Here is a 6,209-nt window from a genome sequence, read left to right as displayed (position 1 = left end):
CCCTGAGCTCTGACACGGCTCTGGTCACCTTCTCGAAGCAGCGGGGGGGCCCTGTCTGAATCTCTGTCCTCTGTGAGTCTGTGGACAGAGAAGGACAGAGCTGTAGAAACTGGTCCAGCTCAGAGATGTTCCTCTTCAGCTCAGTCACGTCCCGCTGCAGTTGGTCCTGACGCTCTTGGACTTGTTTCAGTTGGGTTTGCTCCTCGGAGCGGATCTGCTGCTCCACTTCAGAGCGTCTTTTCTCCAGGAGAAGGGCCATCTCTGTGAAGCTGTCCCCACTGCGCTGCACTGCTGACTGGGCAGAGCGGCTGATGTCCTGGGCCTCCTGCTGGAGCCTCTTCAGGTCTGTCTCTTTGAGCTGGAGGCTCTGGAGCAGCTGTTCCTGCCTCTGGGCTCTCTCCAAGGCTGAGGACACCATGTCGTGGCCCTTGTGTTGCTCCAAAGCGCAGAGGTAGCAGATGAGCTGCTGGTCGGTGCGGCAGAACATCTTCTTCACTTCGTCGTGTTGAGAGCAGATGTTTTCCTGCAGTTTGTCAGAGGGCGCCACCAGCTGGTGTTTCTGAAGCGCTGCAGCTTCATAATGAGGCTGGAGGTGGCCCTCACAGTAGGAGGCCACACACTGCAGACAGGACTTGACGGCTTTCAGCTTCCTCCCAGTGCAGACGTCACAGGGCACATCCTGAGCTCCAGCATAGCAGCGGTCAGCAGGGGGCGCTGTGAGGCCAGGCTTCTTCAGCCGCTCCACTACACCTGCTAACATGATGTTTTTGACCAGCACTGGCTCTGTCTGCATTCAGGACAGCTGTAAACATGCTTCTCGTCCTCTTGGTCCCAGTGGTTCTTCACACACTTCATGCAGTAGCTGTGTCCACAGGGAACAGTCACTGGATCCTTCAGTAGATCCAAACAGATGGGACACCAAAAGTCCTCTTGGTCCACGGCTTTTCTTTTCTGCGCCATTTCTCTGTCGACAACAGAGTGTGACTTTAGAGAGTGTGTGAGAGGAGGAGGAACCAGGAAGCTCAGAGCGAGGCTGAGTCTGACAGAGGGAGGGGCAGGAAACTGATGAGTCACGGCTCAGACATGTTTATGTCTCACACAAACAAATCTACAAATCAAGTTTAGGCAAAGTCTGTGTGAAAAGTCCAGCTTTATCTGAGATCATAAAACTCTGACCAAAGTCCAACAACGGACAGATGGACTTGTGTCAAAAGTCACTTTGAAATGAACAATGAACTTTAGAAACATGAAGTCACAGTTAATGTTTGACAGTTTGCATGGACAGAGGAGCCGAGTGTCAGAGAGAGAAGAGTTTAAACCAGACAGACGGGTTAGTTCAGCTTCAAACCAGGACAATGGAAACACATGACGAAGCTCTGCACGACTGGAGTCAATGAAAGTCAGAAAATACTTTGACTTTTCTTTAGTTTGGGACTTGGAATGAGCTCATCCTGGAGAAATAGATCCGTTGCTACAGTTGCAGGATTCTTGGAGCGGCTGAATGAATTCACTTCTTAACCCTCACCTGAACAGACACATTATCTCCAGTTCAGCTTGTGGAAATATATGTCTTGTTTTCAGTTTTCTAAATAATATATGTTCTTAGCTTAAAGTGAAATAACAGTTGTTTCTCTGCTATCTCCTGTGACCTCCTATTGACCTAAGTTGGCCTTCTGAGTGACCATGGAACTCAGTAGTTTGCTAATTAGGCAACTGTAGTCGTAGATTTATACAGTAGTCGTTAATTTATATCGCAGTCAGACCTTATAGATCAGCTCCTTGGTATAAAAGCTGAATGTTCTACTAAACCGGCAGACTCTCTGCGACTGTCATCACGCTGTCATCTTGTGCTAATAGAGGCTCTAAGAACTACTTTGCTTTTAGCATTTTTTTAGCATTTTTGTTAGCCACAACATCCACAATTTGGTGCATTGGCCGGGGGAAAAACAGCAAATTGAAATCTTATCCGAGAAGACCCACGACGATTGATTTCAGGCCTGATAAGTGACGCCATCGCAGGGAGTCTCCGTGTTGCCTTTTCGACCTTCATTCAAAAGAGAGCGCGCTCCTCTAACAGGTAATGCAGAAACCTTTTTTATAGAATATCTGCAAATTTGATTAATCTAAAATTGTTTTGAATGGTTGGCCACACTCTATGTTTGTTTGTTTTGTTCTTTTAGATGTTTTATCATATGTTTGTGAAGTGGTAAGAGTATGTGCGCAGTTAAATAAGAGAAAAGTTTAGTATACTAGGTGTTCGAAACATTGGGTGGCATCCCATGCCAGATAATGAGAAGGATATCCCGAGGGCATAAAATGCTGCTCATATTGTGAAAGCCTGAAGGTAGTTTGTTAGTCGTAGTTGTTTTGTCGTTTTCATGCTTTTTCGCTAAAAAAGTATGAAAATAAGAAAACCACAGGAAAATGTAAGTAGGGCCAGGGCCGTAGCCAGGATGTAAAAAAGAGTGAGGTCCGGATAATACTTGAAACCGGGGGGTCTGCGGGTCCTCCCCCAGGAATTGTTTAATGATTCAGATGTATTTTCCTGTATTTTAAGTGATCAAAAACACTTTTGTCTCATCCTTAAGCTGTTTTCAAAAATTGCTTTTTGTTGCACCGTTTGGGACCAGGAAGCCTGAGTGAATGTAGTGAGTGAGTGGATGGTGGTCGGACATGCAGATGGCGCAGACTGGTTTCCTCGCTTCCATCAGTCTGCCCCAGGGCAGTGGGTGAAGCCGTGCACCCCCTGAAGTTTTAGGTGACAAGGTCCGGACCTCGGTGACCTCAATGGTAGATACAGCCATGAGCAGGGCACCTTTTTATCCTTTTTCCCCCCAAAAAAGTGGGAGTTATAAGGAAACTAAGAAGGGTTTTCTAAAATGTGGGGCAATTGATATTTTAGTACACGGACTTGTATGTCTTGTCTCGTTGTTTGTCTGTCTTGTATTTGTCTTGTCCCGTCTTGTTTTAGTCTTGAGTTTTCGTTCTGTGAAATGTATCGTGCTTTTTGTATTGTTTTGTTCTATTTAATGTCTACTGTGTCGGTGTTTGTGGTGACTTAATAGATAAAAAATAGTTTTATGTTCAGTTAGTTTTATGCTTTCTGAACAAAGTAAAACAGATAAAGTATAAAAAATGTAGACGTGTGTAAAAACTATATATGCATTAATGTTAGTTGTGGAATTTTTTGGCCATTAGTTTGGACGTGGGATCGGCCTCTATGGCTGCATAGCAGTTGGCCGGTGAACATGTCTTTTTGTTGATTTTGGCTGGCGCATCTGGGCCATCTTTAATTTGTTACTTTGCTTATTTTCCTTTTCACTTTTTTGTGTCAATTTGTATGTTAAACTAATGGCTACTAATTACAGATAAGATCTAAAAAGAAGAAGCGTAAAAAAATACAAGAAAATAGTACTAATTAATAAGAAACTTTTTGACCTTTTTAATTTGGAAAATCCCACTGAAATTAAACATTTGGACAGAAGCCTAAATAGTCGGCATAAACATAAAGGGCCAGATCTTGTGGCGGCGCACGGGGCGGCGCTATATGTGCCATTGGCCTCCGCCACCTGTGAGGGGGCGTCACAAGAGGAGGCGACTGCACTGATGGAAACACGGCTGACATTCACTTCCTGGTTTACATTGCGCTGTCTTGCGTTCTTTCTTAAGCCTTAGGCTCTCACAGGTCAAACTAAAAACTTTATTTACCCCATCGTGAGCTAAACCATGTTCACGTCTCCAGAGAAAAAGAGCTACAGCGTCCGCGCTCGGCGTGAACACGAAGCAAAACAAAAGCACATGTTCACCCCCCACTCCCACACAACCACTCTCCTGGAGGCGGAGTCGATCTGGTTGGAGGAAAATGTGTGTCTCCACCCACTTAAATGTGCTAAGTCTGGAGTGGCAAGATCACAAAGTGCTCCTACTGAGGCAAAATGTCAAGCTATCGTCTGCGTTTAGAGACACAAATCAGGCCTAGACTGTGTTGTAATGTTGATTCACCTGATCATTGTGTTGTGCATTAACCTTTGTTCATTTTTGAGTTTAGTAACTATTCGACTCAACTGGATGAGATGAAGAGAAAAAACTAACCAAATCCATTTTAGATAAACTGTAGGACAAACGACAACAATGTCCTAATTCACCATGCTAAAATATAGAAGAGAGTTTTGGTAGAAAATATGAACCTACACCTAAAGGACAGTGGAAGAAAAATGTGGACTATCACTGAGGGCAGGTCATGTATAAAACCTCTGTTTTGACTGCCTGGAAGAAAACAAAAACTAGCCTAAATAATTGGAGAATGTGAACATGTCCATTGTACTAGTGTCACAGTTGCTTGAAAGGAACCATTAGCAAATGACAAAGCCTTGATGACATCTCCTGACAAATCTCCTCAATATGAGGGAGTTCCTGTTTTGCCCCTTGGATCTTGAGTATCCTTGCCTAGACCATCCTCAGATGACACCCAAAGCGGCAATAACAACAATGAAGCCACACTTAAAGATGGTGCAGGGTAAGAGCAACAAGGACTAAGCACTACAGCTGTTTGCCAATGGTGTATGACGTAAAATCATCAAATGGCATACCAGCCATTACACTTTGAGAAGTGGAGTTCTTGGGGAGTCTTACAACCACAACAGAAGACTGAAACTAAATGTGAGAACAGACTTGCTGAATCCAGATACAAATCCAGATATGACTTTATTCTGTGACGGTTGCTCTTACTGAGCACAAGATGGGCATACCATAATATCCTTATATGCAGTGGTTCAACAGTTATGTCTCGATCAACCTCAAGTGCTGGAGCTCCACATCTGACTCATGTATCGGCTCTGTTTGCTGCAATAACAGCTGCTTTACAAATGTATGAAGCCACTCTGATGCAGCATAAAGCTGTTATACTGTTTATCGCCGGCTGGACTAGAAATGACTTTAAACATGTAGATGGATCTTCAATCAAACATGAAGAACTGAGCAGACAACTTGAGGTTGTCCAATCATTCAGATCAGCTGTCATGAAGTTCACAGCTCACACAGATTATGTCTCAAAGGAAATACTTTGTAGATGAAGACTCAAAAATGGCTGCCAAGGACACCACGACAACCATGCCCATGTTGTGGTTCCAAGGTGTCTCAAAGCAACGACCATGATTCCAGCGCCAAAGAAGTCACCACCCTGATGCTTCAAGGACTACCGCACAGTAGCACTCACTCCAGTTCTTATGAAGTGCTTTGAGTGGCTCGTCATGGACCACATTAAGTCTGATCTCCCTGACACACTGGACCCATATCAGTTTGCTTATCTGTCCAATTGCTCAACTGAAGATGCCATCTCCACTGCTCTTCATACAGCCCTCATTCACCTTGAAACAAAGGACTGACGGCGCCAGTACTACCTCTTGCTGAAGGAGCCTCAAGCGCATCGCAAAAGCAGCGGAGAAGATCTGCAGAGCCCCTCGCCCCTACAATAAGGACATGTACTCCACCCGTGTCACCCGTAAAGCTGTAAAAATTGTAAGAGACCATAGGCAGCCATACAATAGTCTCTTCAAGGTAATGCCTTATGGGAGTAGACTAAGGAATCTACGGGCCAGGTCCAGCCGACTGAAGAACAGTTTCATACACAAGGCCATAGGGAAGCTGAACTCCCTGACATTACTCACACGCCTCTTCCCTGGCTCTGATGAAGGAGGCTGCTCAATACAACCCACATCTGTGACTCCAAAGGGAGGAGCCAAAAGAAAAAGGGGGAGTAATGTTCATTTTGGTCAATTATCTTTTCAAATTCCGAAACAAGCTCACAAAAAGCTACTGTCCTTGTTTTCCCCAAAGCTCAAATAATGTAGCAGGTGCGACACAGAGCAAGAAGAAGCATAGGTTTGTACTAAAACTGAGAAACAAAATACCTTCTGTAATAAAGTAAATTTGATTATCTATCACCATTGTTAAACACACCTTAAGTCATAGTTGTGACTCTGTAATGATCCTGTAATGAATACTCTTCAAAATCTAAAAATGTTTGATAGCGACACTTTGAATTTTTATTAATTCACATGAAACTTCTTGAGAGGAATTTTAGACACTCCCCAAAAATGAAGTCCAAGTTACCACACCACTGCCATGTTCATATGTATCGTACACTGGAAAGATGTAATTTTCAACATATTTCAATTAATGGTTAAACTTGCCCACTTGAACAGATGCAA

General features: G+C 44.0%; 1 pseudogene across 1 annotated transcript in view; it reads right to left on the bottom strand.

The window, feature by feature from the left end:
• The window catches only part of LOC306982723 (tripartite motif-containing protein 16-like), a 2,643-nt pseudogene extending 1,664 nt beyond the window's left edge, over window positions 1-979 (bottom strand). The window contains exon 1 of the transcript in view: window positions 1-979. This exon is cut by the window's left edge and continues 38 nt beyond it. The product of the transcript in view is annotated as a tripartite motif-containing protein 16-like (transcript).
• Between the last annotated feature and the right edge of the window lie 5,230 nt (window positions 980-6,209).

Source organism: Gobius niger (genome assembly GCF_951799975.1).
Source record: "Gobius niger genome assembly, contig: SCAFFOLD_35, whole genome shotgun sequence".
Taxonomy (NCBI): Eukaryota; Metazoa; Chordata; class Actinopteri; order Gobiiformes; family Gobiidae; genus Gobius; species Gobius niger.
Note: the sequence above shows the minus strand (reverse complement) of the source record. Positions and strands in the feature narration are given on the sequence as shown.